The sequence below is a fragment of the Leucoraja erinacea genome, chromosome 12, assembly GCF_028641065.1.
Source record: "Leucoraja erinacea ecotype New England chromosome 12, Leri_hhj_1, whole genome shotgun sequence".
Classification (NCBI taxonomy): domain Eukaryota; kingdom Metazoa; phylum Chordata; class Chondrichthyes; order Rajiformes; family Rajidae; genus Leucoraja; species Leucoraja erinaceus.
This window is the reverse complement of record NC_073388.1, coordinates 33,109,006-33,125,345: the sequence shown is the minus strand read 5'-3', so window position 1 is coordinate 33,125,345 and position 16,340 is coordinate 33,109,006. Positions and strand designations below refer to the sequence as shown.

General features: G+C 40.3%; 1 protein-coding gene across 3 annotated transcripts in view; it reads right to left on the bottom strand.

Moving 5' to 3' along the window:
* Positions 1–16,340, bottom strand: part of diaph2 (diaphanous-related formin 2) — a 567,387-nt gene that overhangs the window by 126,224 nt on the left and 424,823 nt on the right. The gene's annotated exons all lie outside the window — the stretch shown is intronic.

Genomic DNA, 16,340 nt, shown 5'->3' with positions numbered 1-16,340 from the left:
ATAATAAAACATAAAAGATGCCTGAAGTATAATAAGGAAAAATATTACTTTCAGTTACATGGGGTTGAATTGTGTCGAGTATTTCATATAATTCACTTTTGAAACAGCATATCATTGTTATATGGGCAAAAGTAGAAATATCTGCAAGGCTGTGATTCTCAAATTCTTTGGTTAATTTTGATATATACTGAATATTCTTTTCCATATTTGTAACTTAACACAGCAAATGAAGTGCATAGAGGTTGTAAAAAATATTTGGTAAAATTAAATAAAATTAAATGGCTTGCCAGAAATAAATGACTGGTCAATAGCAGTTTAAGGTTCTTGCCCTCCTCAGCAGAAGAGGAAATATTCTGAATAACATGTTCATTTTTCAGACCATTGCAAAATTTTCATGTATCGCTACAGCAGCAACACAATAAACATAGCTTCTTAGCATGAAATATGCTCTCTTGAATCCATTTAAGACTTCCAGTGATTGTCGCTCAATTCTCTTCCTGCAGAAATACTGCAGCATTGCTCAGGAGCCAAGTAGTGTTAGTGAAAGGTTAATGTAGTCTGTCCTACTGCTGGACCATTTCTTCTACCATTCTCAGTGCATGGAGTCCCTCACTGCTCCCTCTGACTGACAGTGCACCAGTGCTGACCTAATGAACCTTTCAAGATTAGAGCTGATGCACCTCCCTAGATGTGCAATGAGCTGAAGTCTAACCCTCCATACTGTCTCTTGGGTCCCCATGTGCTGACTAGCACAAGCAATGTCTGAGAAACCATTGTAAACATTTTATGAAGGATAGTCTCTACAGAAGTGTTGTCAAATTGATTTATTTTCCATCACTTTACTTTTAAAGGAGTTCTTGCAGATTTTTCCCTGACCTCAACCATTAAGTATTATTTTTAATAGCTGTGCGATACATATTTTCAATTCTCCTTCCCTTCCCTCATGTTTATGTCCTTAATTCTTCACTCCTTTACCCTCATGCAATAGACAGGCACAACCTAGTCAGATCTTGCAGGTCATTGGGATTGTAGAAAATCTGGTACAGTTGTGGTCCAGTTGGGTTTTGCACAGCCTGAAAGAGTAGTCCAGTTTCCAATGCCTGTATTCAGGCATTATTTGCATTTATCTTTGGGAGTCTATTCACTCTGCCCACTACTGTTTCAAAATGGGAAAAAGACTAGTATACTCTGTGTGATGTTGATTTGCACACAGGGGTCTTCCTGAGTGTTCCAGCTACCACAATGGCAGGCTCAGGAAAGACAGCAGTGGACACTAATGATGGTGGCAGTGTGGTGTGACTATTTTGACATTCTTAGGTCCTTTTTATTGCATTTCAATAATTACATAATAAAAAAATACAGTGGGATCTTGATCAGCTGGGCAAGCGGGCTGAAGAATGGCTAATGGAAGTTCAATGCAGACAATGTTTTGATTTTTAACTTTTTATACTTTGAGATATAGCGGCAAAACAGGCCCTTCGGCCCACTGAGTTCATGCTGACTACAATCACCACATCCACTAACAATATCCTACACATTGGTGACAATTTACAATTTTGCCAAAGCCAATTAACCTACAAAACCATACGTCTTTGGAGTGGGGGAAGAAACCGGAGTACCCAGAGAAAACCCATGCAGTTAAAGGGAAAACGAACAAATTGGAAGGCAGCCACTCTAGGCATTCACTGCTCCACTGTGCCACTGTTTGAGGAGTTGCATTTTGGGAAGTCAAACCAGTGCAGGACCTTTACATTGAATGGTAAGGCCCTGGGGAATGTGTAAAGAGGGATCCCAGAGTACAAGTACATAGATCCCAGTAAGTAGGGTCATAGGAACATAGGGTGGTAAAGGAGGAAAGGAGGCTTTTCGTACATTGTCCTTCATCAGTCAGTGTATTGAGTATAGAAGTTGGGACATTATGTTACAGTTGTACAAGGTGTTGGTGAGATCGCATTTGGAAGAGGCATCGACATCTTCTCCATAAACCAATTTGTAATCTGAACCAGGTCTTCAAACCTGATAGCATGCACACCAGCTAATTTACCTAATTTTATATCCAGCATGGTTTTACAAGGTTTGAATGGCTTCACAAAATCTTTGTTTTAATTCCTGACAATCAATAAATTGACTGAATACTTTTCAATTGCTTTCAACAGTTCCTTTGTTTAAAAATCTTAACAACCAAGGATTTTGTCTTACTTCGCAGACAACAATCCAGAGAGCAGGGTGAAATTTTCCCCATTTATTGTATTTTTTATTTTTATCACCTGAAATATCTTGTAACATCCTTGTCACATTCAGAAGGCAATTTTGATTAAATTATTCCAGCATCAACTCAAATTGCACTTCAGTGGAATACAATGTATGTTTGCTGGTTGCTTTGAATAATGGTACACTATATCCTCAACTGCACATCTAAACCATTTGGCCCCAACTCCATCCTGACATACCACTGTTTCACAACATGTCATGAAACAAGTCAGACAGATAGGTAGGCAGCACCATGCTGCTCATGAGAGTTCACTTCACTTCCAATTAAAATAGCAAATGGTAAACAAGCAAGGGATAGAAATTCATCCTTGGTTTTATGTGCTAAAGCAGTGGAGTGAGTGTGCAGTGTTCAATTTCCTGAAATTTGCTTTATATGCAGAGTACAATGTGCGGGCAAGGTACAATTTCTTCCTTAGGTTCATGACTGTTTGGGATAAATTTAAATACAACTGTAATAATAAATGGTGGAAACAATATTCAGTTCTGTTGTACTCTTTACTGGTGCTGAATTATTTCAATTGTGGTAGTCAATCCATTTGTTCATATTTGTACAAGATTGGTTCCTTTTAACACACACTGGAACTATGGAGAGCAGGCAGATAATAATGCCAAAAACACATTTCTCCTAAATAGACTGATGGCCCTGTCCCACGGTAAGAGTTCATTCCAAGGGCTCTCCCGAGTTTGCCCCGATTCGAACTCGGAGATTTACGGTAATGGCCGCTCGTCGGTACTCGGGGCTCTCGTGGACATTTTTCAACGTTGAAAAATCTTCACGAGTCTTTCCGAGCTTACCTGCCATTAGTGAGTCTTCCCGAGTAATTGCCGTTAACGTTACGAGGCGCTAAGAGACGTCCCCGAGCTCCGACGTACCCGCTATGTTCATTCTCCGTGCTTACCACGAGTTAGATTTTTTTTTAAACTCGGGAGAGCTCTTGGAATGAACTCGTACTGTCGGACAAGGCCATCACACTCTCTACCTCATCTTCCAGAGTGGAACACGAATTCATCAGCAGGAAGGACCTCCCATAGGGTGATACTTAAAGAGATTACCAACTATATCCATGTTCGTTGATTGAATTCCACTAGTAACTGCAACATTACACAGGGGGCAGGATGCTTTCTGAATTCTTTATGGTTGCTTTACGGGGAATGGTATAGTGAAGATTTAAAATGAAATTGCTGGGGTGATGGGCATCAGGATATAGAATGATAAAGAGGAATAAAATTCACAAAAGATTGCAAGCATTCGATAGGAAGAGAGAAGGAAGTATTAGATAGGACCAAAACATAAGAAATACAAAACCAAGATTTAACAAAGGTTCCATATTTTATTTTCCCTTTGCTGTGGGCTCTTCTAGTTGAAATAAAAGTCAATACAAAATATATACTGCAACCCAACTTTACAAATTGAACCATTCCAAATATGATCCAGGTGTTAACCCTTCTGCAGTCCTTCAGTACTGATCTTCCTATGTACTTTTGCTTGTTCTTGTGCACCAAAGTAGTGTTACACCTGGAACTACTGGAAGAGAGAAGGTGGGTGACGGTGAGAAAGGGAGGGAAACATGGAATGCAAAGGTCCCCGGGTGTTGTACCTCTTGTGAACAGATTCACCCACTTAGAAGCTGTCGGGACAGAACACGTTATCACACTGAGCGAAGCAAAAAGGGCTGTTGAGCCAAAACCAAAGAGGCCAACGTCAGGCAACGCCATTGTAGTTGGAGACTCCATTGTGAGAGGTATGGACAGGGGTTTCTGCAGCAACAGATGGGATTCGAGGATGGTGTGCTGCCTTCCTGGTGCCATGATCCAGGATGTCACGGACAGAGTGCAGAAAATCCTCAAGGGCGAAGGTGAACAGCCGGAAGTGGTAGTGCATGTCAGCACAAACGATGTCGGAAAGAAGGAGATGAATATTCTGCAGCGTGACTTTAGAGAGTTCGGAAAAATGCTGAAAAGCAGGAACTCCAGGGTTGTTATCTCCGGTTTGCTTCCAGTTCCTCGTGCTGGCGAGAGCAGGAACAGGGAGATATGGGACCTGAATGTGTGGCTGAGGACCTGGTGCAGGGGGCAGGGATTTAGATTCTTAGATCACTGGGATCTGTTTTGGAGTAAGGGGGAACTGTACCAAAAGAGACTGGCAGGCAGGTTTGCCACTGCTACACGGGTGGTTTTAAACTGAATAAGGGGGGTGGGGTGTCAAATTGGATAGTCGAGGACTGAGTTAAAGGGAAAGAGAGTAAAGGGATGGTTAATGACCCCAGAATTAACGGGAAAGGAAGCTCACAAAGGGATAGGAGAGTATGGTCAAGTGTAATAGGGATCGATGTGGAAGGTGAGATGCATAAGGAATTAAAAGTATTGTAGATGAATGCACGAAGTATAAGAAGTAAAGCAGATGAGCTTGAGGCTCAGTGACATATGACATTGTGGGGATTACTGAGACGTGGCTGCAGGAGGATCGAGCCTGGGAACTTAATATTCAGGGTTATACATCCTACAGAAAGGACAGGCAGGTAGGCAGAGGAGGAGGGGGGGGGGGGGTAGCTCTGCTGGTGAGGTATGGAATTCAGTCCCTTGCGAGGGAAGTCATAGGGACTGACGAGGTAGAGTCACTGTGGATTGAGTTGAAGAATTGGTGTTATCTACAGACCCCCAAATAGTAGCCCGGATGTAGGGTGTAAGTTGCAGCAGGAGTTAAAACTGGCATGTAACAAAGGTAATCCCACTGTGGTGATGGGGGATTTCAATATGCAGGTAGACTGGGAAAATCAGGTTGGTTCAGGACCCCAAGAAAGAGAGTTTGCAGAATGCCTCCGAGATGGATTCTTAGAGCAGCTTGTAATGGAGCCGACCAGAGAAAAGGCAATTCTGGATTTAGTGTTGTCCAATGAACCAGATATGATACGAGAACTCAAGGTAAAGGAATCGCTTGGAGGTAGTGATCATAATATGATTAGTTTTAATCTGCAATTTGAGAAGGAGAACGTTAAATTGGAAGTGGCAGTGATGCAGCTGAACAAAAGGGACTATGAAGGCATGAGAGGGGACCTGGCCAAGGTAGACTGGAAAGGGATCCTAGCAGGAATGATGGTGGAACAGCAAAGGCAGGAATATCTGGGCATAATCCGGAATACGCAGGATCATTTCATTCAGAAAAGGAAGAAAGATTCTAACGGGAGTAGGAGGGAACCGTGGCTGACAAGTGAAGTTAGGGATAGATTAAAACTAAAAGAAAAGATGCATAACACAGCAAAGAGTAGCTGGAAGCCAGAGGATTGGGAAACTTTCATAGGACAACAGAAGGAAACAAAACGGGCAATACGGGCTGAAAAGATGAAGTACGAGGGGAAGCTGGTCAGGAATAATGAAGGAGAACAGTTAAAGCTTCTTTAGATATGTTAAGGGGATAAAGAGTAGCAAAATCTGATGTGGGTCCCTTGAAGGCAGACACGGGTGAAATTATTATGGGCAACAAGGCAATGACAGAAGAGTTGAATAGGTACTTCGGATCTGTCTTCACTAAGGAAGACACAAACAATCTCCCAGATGTACTGGAGGACAGCGGATCTAAGGGGGTAGAGGAACTGAAATAAATTTTCATTAGGCGAGAAATAGTATTGGGTAGGCTAATGAGACTGAAGGATGATAAATCCCTTGGACCTGATGGTCTGCATCCCAGGGTCATCAGGGAGGTGGCTCTAGAAATAGTGGACGCATTGGTGATCATTTTCCAATGTCCAATAGATTCAGGATCCCTGTGATTGAGGCAGGGCAGCGTAGATTCACGAGATTGATCCTTGGGATGGCGGGACTCATATGAGGAAAGATTGAAAAGACTAATATTCACTGGAGTTTAGAAGGATGAGGGGGTATCTTATAGAAACATATACAATTATAAAAGGACTGGACAAGCTAGATGCAGGAAAAATGTTCCCAATGTTGGGCGAGTCCAGAACCAGGGGCTATAGTCTTAGAATAAAGGGAAGGTCATTTAAGACTGAGGTGAGAAAAAACCTTTTCACCCAGAGAGTTGTGAATTTATGGAATTCCCTGCCACAGAGGGCAGTGGAGGCCAAGTCACTGGATGGACTTAAGAGAGAGTTAGATAGAGCTCTAGGGGCTAGTGGAGTCAAGGGATATGGGGAGAAGGCAGGCACGGGTTATTGATAGGGGACGATCAGCCATGATCACACTGGTTGGCGGCGCTGGCTCGAAGGGCCGAATGGCCTCCTCCTGCACCTATTTTCTATGTTTCTACTTTTCTACTATGCCATGATTGGTGAAAAGCTGCTAACTGTCAGATGAGGGATTGTGCATGGCAATGAAGGACCACTTTGTGCAGCAATGAGATAGGCAGGCACAGTTACACAGCATCTTCTTGACATAATAAGCAGCAGTCTCAATTAGCTAGCTGACAAGCTGCAACAACAAGGTAGCAGCTTTAGCAGCAGTGTGGAATCATAAATGGTACCATGCTAAGAGAGGTTCATGTGCTGCAGAGTCAAAGCTGAGGAAGCCCCTTAGCCCCTGCAGGACAAAAAGCTAGCCTTCTCAAACATACAAGTCCCTTCAACCATCAACATTCATCGTCATGATGATAGCTGCTTAAGTTTGAAGGCAACAAGCTGATCATGCCTAACAAAAATCAAGAGCTTCATTGCAGCACCTGGATGTTAAGTACCTTTTATGGTGCTGAAGTGGAAATTGAGATCTTTCCTATTCGAAGCTTCTTTGTGGATGCGTGTTGTAAGTGGACAAATGCTATTGCACATTACTTCCATTTTGAGCAGGATTGGCTTGAAGTTTTACACAGAGCTTTGAGTAGGTGCATACTCGATTTTACTGTCTTTTGACATTGCAAGCAGGCTTTCAAGCAGGCCAAGGGTTTTATTGTACATATCCATCACTGAGGGTGTCATCTGGTCCCCTACAGCAGGATTCATGTGCAACTTTTCATACCTGTTCCATTCTTTCCCCATGTAATGACGTTAAATCTCAATGACTTACCACATGCTGATCCCGTATCCAAACTAATTCCAAATTACATCTAGTATTGGTATCTGAGTAAGTGGCCTTCGGTTTTAAATTGTGAGTGATTTTTTTTCACATTCTTCTTTCTCCTACACTTTGCTCAGGCAATAGTCAAAGTAAAGCCAAGTTTAAACTTGCTGCAAGTACCAACATTTGACTGGGCCGGCAGCACAGAGTAGTATGATCCCTGCAGTGGAATCAACTATTGCAGGTGAATTTTGCTTTGTCATTCCCATGTCTATTTTCATTGGCTATCTAATCTAACCTCACTAATCTTAATTTATTCAATTTAAATTGGGTCAGGAAATGTACCACTGCCATTCAGAAGATAAAATGAAAGCAAGGAGCAAAAGCCATTCGACACATTCCGTCTATTTCTTCTGAATTCCATTAACAATGAATATGGGGTCTTTAAATTTGTAAGACATCTTCCAATTCAAACATTTTTTTGTAGTTCTCAAACGTTATAGTTGCTGAACATTATCAAATATGACTGAATTATTTTTCTATCAAGCATTTATGTAGAGGCAGAAAAACAAATTATTGGAGTTTCATTAAAGATATTTCTCGATGTAGAGCTTTGTTTCCCCTTCAGCAGTACAGCTCCATTCACAAACATGAACTGTCACAGTAAACAGAACAACCTTTTCATTTATGAATGCAACATTTTAAATTTTATCTAATTTCCTATCAATTAATATGAAGAATGAAGAATAAAATTGTAAAAGAGCAGGATACTGCATGGGAAATTAACTTGTTTAATTCACCAGTGGAATGTTTAAATCATCCAAGCTATTAAAAATGACATATTACTTTCTCTTAAAACATACTGCCAGGTGCTTCAGATTTTTAATGAATACTAGACCAAGTTGGACCCGCCGGGTCCCTGTCACCCGGGAGGCCTGGCCCCCAACGCAACCCATTCCCCAAGGCAATGTTCCACCCATCGCAATATTCCAGCACTTGCAAAATATAACATCAATCTGAACGCAACTTGACACAAACCCTGTCACACGGGATGCCTGGTCCCCCAACGCAACCCGTTCCCCCAACGCAATATTGCACCACTAACCCATAGCCCCCACGGGAGGCCTGGTCCCCCAACGTAACCCATTACCCAAGGCAATATTCCACCCAATGCAATATTGCAGCACTTGTAAAATATAACATCAATCTAAACGCAACTTGACACAAACCCTGTCACACGGGAGGCCTGGTTCCACAACGCAACCCATTTTCCAATGCAACCCATTCCCCAACGCAATATTCCACCACTCACCCATTCCCCCAAACTCCAGCACTCACCTATAACACCCAACTGTGCAGGGGCGTATCCCCCAGCACTGCCTCCCCCTTCTCTTGCATTGAACACTTTAAAAAAGAATGTAATTGTCCCCTCCCCCACCTGTTCAGCTAAAAACTTGCTGGAAGGACTGAGTGTTCCTCGATTGCAACTTTGTTGCAACTTTGTTGTAAGCTGGGCCAGCAAGGATTTTACCTGCTACATTTTTATTAACCTTGAATTTCTAAAGTTAAAAATTATGAATAACTTGTAAAATATAACACAAATCTGAACAAAACTTGACACAGACCACCACAGGACAATGGCAAGTAAGGTGGTGCAAAAATGTCAGAGCCAACGTACCGTTTTGGCATAGGTCCTAGATCACTCAAATATATGTGCATGGATAGATAGATAGAAACAAATAAGATGAGTTTTAGTAATATATCGATAAAAGTAGATCTTTGCTCAATATGTTGTCTCCCATTTGTTGCCCTATGAAATTTCTATTCTTTAATTATTTGCACAGTATATTTTTTTTGAAATGATGGGAAATGTTAGGCTGCTTGAAGGCTCTGCACGGTATATTTGGGTAGTTACCAACAGCAGTAGGCTCAGTATTGGGAGCTGTGCTTACAGACTGTGTGGAATTGTGTTGTTTATACAGCTGCTTCTCAGTGACGACTCTCTGATTGATTTTTGGGGGATTTTTTTGTGCAAATGCACATTCATCTCTGTGTTCAGCATACAAAATATATTATATCTTAGTAGGTGTACCAAACTAAACAAGGATGGCTGAGTAAAGCAGACAGTCTCATAAATGTATAGCTAAATTTACACTGGCCTAGTTTTAGCACAGAGTTACTCGCTGAAAAGCATAATCTATAATTTACATTAAAATTCACACTTAAATTCATGCAATTCAATAACTGCAGATGTTGGAAATCCAAAATAAAATAGAAAATTCTGCAAACATCACTGGAATGAGAAACAGCATTAATGTTTCAGGCTGAAGATGCTTCCTTCGTTTCTTAAGAAGGGACTTTGCACTGAAACATTAAATTAGTTTGTCTTTGCACAGATGCTTCAATGTTTCCATCATTTTCTGTTTTTATCCCCCATGTTCAATTTAAATCCAGTGGACTTAAAATTATCAGAACAACCAGAGAACTGGTGAATGGGCAAGGTGTTATTAATGCATAAAAACTGCATTCAATACAATACAATACAATACGTTTTTATTCAACACATTGCGCATAAAGTGCAAGTTAAATGAATTTGCCAGCAGCGGTACAATGATAAAGAACACACAATACATAATAAAAATTTAACACAAACATCCATCACTGTGGTGGAAGGCACACAAATTGGCCAGTCCTCCTACATAGAATGTGACCTGGTAAAAAAAAAAGGCTCAGCTATGAGGCCTCTGTTGTTGAGGAATTCTTCTACTGGGCACCATCAGGGTCAGATGCAGGCACTTTCAAACTCAATATATCGTCTGATACACACATTTTCAATTTTAATTCTGACAGACAACTTGATAGAGTTTGAACGATCTTCCTATGCAATATTTCAAGGGATTTAAACAAGAAAATAAAGTTTCAAAATAGTTCTGTGGGGGCAGGGAGAGCTCCTCTGATCGCCACAGGAACAATGTGCACTGTTGCACCTGACTTCCCATGCCTCTCCTATGTGCTACTGAAAATTGTACTGACTTGAGCTTCAGCTCAGCAATGGGGCCTGAATCTCAAAATGCACTGAACATGGCACATGTATAATAAACTGCTTGAGCCCTACTGTTTCAAATCAACCCATAAAAAGAATAAAACAATTATTCTATTACTCACGAACCAAAAACTAAGCAATGATGGTGAAAACTTCAGGCCATAAGGTTTGCATGTGAATCTCACATCTTCCCTTCTTTCTCTTCAAAGAAGGAAATCTGATTACCGATTATGATCTATCCTGCTAATTTTGCCTTCATTATTCTGTTGGCATCCATTTGACAATGATAAAAAACTACCTTATAAAATCACGATGATCTCATTCATTTTGAAAGTGGCAGTAAATTGTTCATACAGACTGAAATACATATGTATTTGCATAAGTGGATCAGCCTCCCTCTCTATTTTTCCTTGTCAAAGTAGCAGCCAATGTTGGTTGTTGAATAAATCATCAAATGGACAGAGACTGTAGGCCTGGAGCACCAATCATTGGCCTCAATCTTCACTGAGGAGTAAACTAGATATAATCTCTTAGCAAAATGGCCGGAATTACTTCAGGCCTAAATATACATTAGAAGGCAGTGGCATCTCTGATAGCCTTCTGAGGAGAAATGATTATTATTGTCTAAAAACTGAGCATTATTTCAAGATTGCTACAACAGTTATAACCTGGAGCTAATAAACTTGAATATCAGTATTGTTAATGCAATGGCTTTTATGAAATAGAGTTGCAAAAACATGATCAAGTATATAACCATATAACAATTATAGCACGGAAACAGGCCATCTTGGCCCTACAAGTCCGTGCCGAACAACTTTTTTCTCTTAGTCCCACCTGCCTGCACTCATAACATAACCCTCCATTCCCTTCTCATCCATATGCCTATCCAATTTATTTTTAAATGATACCAATGAACCTGCCGACACCACTTCCACTGGAAGCTCATTCCACACCGCTACCACTCTCTGAGTAAAGAAGTTCCCCCTCATGTTACCCCTAAGCTTCTGTCCCTTAATTCTGAAGTCATGTCCTCTTGTTTGAATCTTCCCTATTCTCAAAGGGAAAAGCTTGTCAACTCTGTCTATCCCTCTCATCATTTTAAAGACCTCTATCAAGTCCCTCTTTAACCTTCTGCGCTCCAGAGAATAAAGACCTAACTTATTCAACCTATCTCTGTAACTTAGTTGTTGAAACCCTGGCAACATTCGAGTAAATCTCCTCTGTACTCTCTCTATTTTGTTGACATCCTTCCTATTATTGGGCGACCAAAATTGTACACCATACTCCAGATTTGGTCTCACCAATGCCTTGTACAATTTTAACATTACATCCCAGCTTCTATACTCAATGCTCTGATTTATAAAGACTAGCATATCAAAAGCTTTCTTTACCACCCTATCTATATGAGATTCCACCTTCAAGGAACTATGCACGGTTATTCCCAGATCCCTCTGTTCAACAGTATTCTTCAATTCCCTACCATTTACCATGTACCACGTACATTTTGATTTGTCCTGCCAAGGTGTAGCACCTCACATTTATCAGCATTAAACTCCATCTGCCATCTTTCAGCCCATTTTTCCCAATGGCCTAAATCACTCTGTAGACTTTGGAAATCCTCTTCATTATCCACAACACCCCCTATCTTGGTATCATCTGCATACTTACTAATCCAATTTACCACCCCTTCATCCAGATCATTGATGTACATGACAAACAACAAAGGACCCAACACAGATCCCTGAGGCACCCCACTAGTCACCTGCCTCCAATCCGACAAACAGCCATCCACCATTACCCTCTGGCTTCTCCCATTCAGCCACTGTTGAATCCATCTTGCTATTCCGGCATTTATACCCAACAGTTTAACCTTCTTAACCAACCTTCCATGAGGAACCTTGTCAAAGTCCTTACTAAAGTCCATATAGACAACATCCACTGTTTTACCCTCGTCAATTTCCCTAGTAACCTCTTCAAAAAATTCAAGAAGATTAGTCAAACATGACCTTCCAGGCACAAATCCATGTTGACTGTTCCTAATCAGACCCTGTTTATCCAGATGCTTATATATATTATCTCTAAGTATCTTTTCCATTAATTTGCCCACCACTGAAGTCAAACTAACAGGTCTATAATTGCTAGGTTTACTCTTAGAACCCTTTTTAAACAATGGAACAACATGCGCAGTACGCCAATCCTCGGGGACTATTCCCGTTTCTAATGACATTTGAAATATTTCTGTCATAGCCCCGGCTATTTCTACACTAACTTCCCTCAATGTCCTAGGGAATATCCTGTCAGGACCTGGAGACTTATCCACTTTTATATTTTTCAAAAGTGTCAGTACTTCTTTTACTTTGAAACTCATAGTATCCATAGCTACTCTACTCGTTTCCCTTACCTCACATAATTCAATATCCTTCTCCTTGGTGAATACCGAAGAAAATAAATTGTTCAATATCTCCCCCATCTCTTTTGGCTATGCAGATAGCTTCCCACTCTGTCTCTCCAATGGACCACTTTTATCCCTCGTTATCCTTTTGCTATTAATATAGCTGTAGAAACTCTTTGGATTTACTTTCACCTTACTTGTACTGTGCATAAACCATGTACTGTGTATAAACCATGTATAAACCATTATTACATTTGGACTACTCTCCTTGGATCTCAAACTACGACTGAACTGGTAGTTTTGGCAGTCGCAATCATGCCAAAAATGGAAGGTGCCACTGCTTTATGTTAGACTGTTTCAAACTCAATATATCGTTTGATACACACGTTTTCAATTTTAATTCAAAGTCTTTTAGGACTGAGATGAGAAAATAATTTTTTACACAGAGAGTGGTGAATCTGTGGAATGCTCTGCCACAGAAGGTAGTTGAGGCCAGTTCATTGGCTATATTTAAGAGGGAGTTAGATGTGGCCCTTGTGGCTAAAGGGATCAGGGGGTATGGAGATAAGGCAGGGATGGGATACTGAGTTGGATGATCAGCCATGATCATATCGAATGCCGGTGCAGGCTCGAAGGGCCGAATGGCGTACTCCTGCACCTATTTTCTATGTTTCTATGTTTCTATGACTCAAGTAGTAGCAAAGACCTTCTGGGAAAAAACCTGGAGTTCCGCATCAAATCACCAATTTTTATCTTTGGAGAGTGAGGAATTTCAGGATTCCCAAACTAACAGAGAAGCCCTAAATCAAATATCCATTCCGATCTTTGGTTTTACCGAGAAACAAGGAACGGCAGTTGCTGGTTTCCAAAAAAAGTGCTTGAGTAACTCAGTGAGTCAGGCAGCATCTCTGAAGGACATGGATAGGTGAAGTTTCGGGTCAGGACCTTTCATCAGATTCAAGAAGGGTCCTGACATGTAAGGTCATCCAGAGATGCTGCATGACCCTCTGAGTTACTCCAGCACTTTGTGTGGCTTTATCTGTTGATAATATGATGTCTTGCAGCACAGTACAAACTTGCTGCAATTTTCAAATCTGATGCACTAAAGAAACAGGCCACTAAACTTCACCCAGGATCAAGATGGTATAGCTGATTTATTGCAACAAAATGGAAAGTTTGTCGAAACTAGTACAAATAGCATTTATTGAAGTGATCAAATGGTAACATTCTTTTAATTGTTAACTGTCTTACCATTGTACTTTAAAACAACTTTCTTAAATCGATTCACTGATGTCTTGAATAATTAAATACAATGCTCATATGATTTGCCGGGAGGAAGAAAACAATTGGGTGGGGCTTTGGAAGCTTCAAAAGTCTTTCCTTGATGATTTTGTGTTCAGTGCTTATTTATGAATGTGGTTTTGTGTATCTCAGATATATTGGGCCAGACTTCAGCTGTATGAGGCCACAGTTGATTCATGAATTGTAAGGCATTTGGGCATATTATCATTGTGGTTTTTGAGCTTGTTCTCATCTGCCAGATCAACTGTGGCCTCAAACAGGTGAAGTCTGGCCCAATATATCTGAGATAAACAAAACCACATTTCTGCTTTCTTATTCAACAAGACCAAAAACTTGCAACAAGAAGTAGAGGATAGAGCACAATTCTGTGAAAATATTACCACGGACTCTTTCTGGAGAGAATGCGATTGTATTACAAAATAATAAGTCATGTTAGATTTATTTCCATATGGAGTCATGTGGGTGAGAACAAAACTGAATTTTAGATGTGTTAATATAAATTTGCTTGTGATAATAACAGATGAGATATTATCTGGTTTTGACTATAATTCACAACTATGAAAATTGTTTTTAATGTTACTTTGAATTGTTTGTCTCTTAAACTGAATAATTTAAGTGTATTGTAGCAAGTGTTTTAATATCATATTTAAAACATTCAAATAAAATGTATCCACTATTGTATAAACCCTGTGGCATTTAAGTAAACAGTCAATGAAAGAATAATTTGCCTGCATTAAGAATCACTACAGAGGCAAGATTTAATATACATGCCTGAAAGTCAGTAATTCTCAAACAACACTGTGGGTGTATAGCCAGCAACTGGATTAGAGGGTAGGTCTCTGCACATCTATCATTCAAATATCTGAGAGTTATTATAAAACTTGTTCTGATATTAGAATGTGAATATTTAACACCATTTTAAAGTGGCATACATTGACAAAAATTCCTTCCCAAGTTTTCATAACAATTACATCCAAAATATATGAGAATATTATATAATGAGAATCGTTGTTAATATGTTTCAAATTTGAGACGGCTTTCTTGTACTAAACTGTGCATATTAAATCAACTACTGTGATATAAAATATCCAGAATTTCAATCTCAAATTGACTTTGTAAATAACATACACATCTGAATCAGGAAAGCATGGATAGAGATTCTAATCTGAAAGAGTATTTTACTTCACAGTTCCTGAGATAAATCAAATGGAGTTGATACTAACAGCTGAGAGATGCTGTGATCTGCTCTGATCTTATCCTGAAGTCTCCATTGGTAAATATTCTTCAAAATATTTGACAAAGAAAGTGCATGTTAATAATTTTCTTGTAAAATTCAGATTTTTGCAGTTATGTTTATTCAAACTGCATTTCCAGCACATACATCTGCTCTGATGAAAGTGCAGGATGGGAACTAAAACCATCCTACATCTACCTGTTGCAATGCAATTGGTCAGTCTTGATAACTTCCTGACTCTTATACCCAATGTCCAAAAATGAAGGCAAGCATACCATATTTCTTCTTTACCACTCTATCTACTTGTGCTGTCACTTTAAGGGAGTTTGCTTATTTTGCAAAAATGGTGCAAGAGGTGCACGGGTGGCTAACACCTGGAAGTGCCCAGTCAAATTTCCAAACTCTCACGGAGTGACCTGAGCAAACAGCATTGTGGAGTTGAATTCCCAGCTCTGGATTTTCTGAAAATTAGTTGACAGAATATGTATCTTATGGAAAACAAATGTATCTGGCTCTAGATTTCAGCTATCAAAATAAGAGCATCTCTAACCACCAGGAAGTCACAGATAAATTATTTATTTCTGTTAAAGAGGGAACTGCAGATGCTGGAGAATCGAAGGTTACACAGAAAAGCTGGAGAAACTCAGCGGGTGCAGCAGCATCTATGGAGCGAAGGAAATAGGCAACGTTTCGGGCCGAAACCCTTCTTCAGACTGATCAGGGGTGGGGGTGGGTGGGGACAAGAAAGGGAAAAGGAGGAGTAGCCGGAAGGCTGGAGGGTGGGAGGAGACAGCAGGGGAGCTGAGGAAGGGGAGGAGACAGCAACGACTAACAGAATTGGGAGAAGTCGATGTTCATGTTCCCCCGGGGTGCAGACTCCCCAAACGGAATATGAATTATTTATTTCTATTGTGCAGAAGAGGTGGTTACCACCTTTACACACATATTCTCAAATTAATATCAAATTAATTTCTACCCAAATGTGCTGAATATCTGGGGTTTGAGATAAGAGAAATAAATGATAAATTGTCAAATAAGGTAGGTTAGGTAATCCAGGAACATTTACTTTGGGAAATAAAGCACTGCTGGTGACT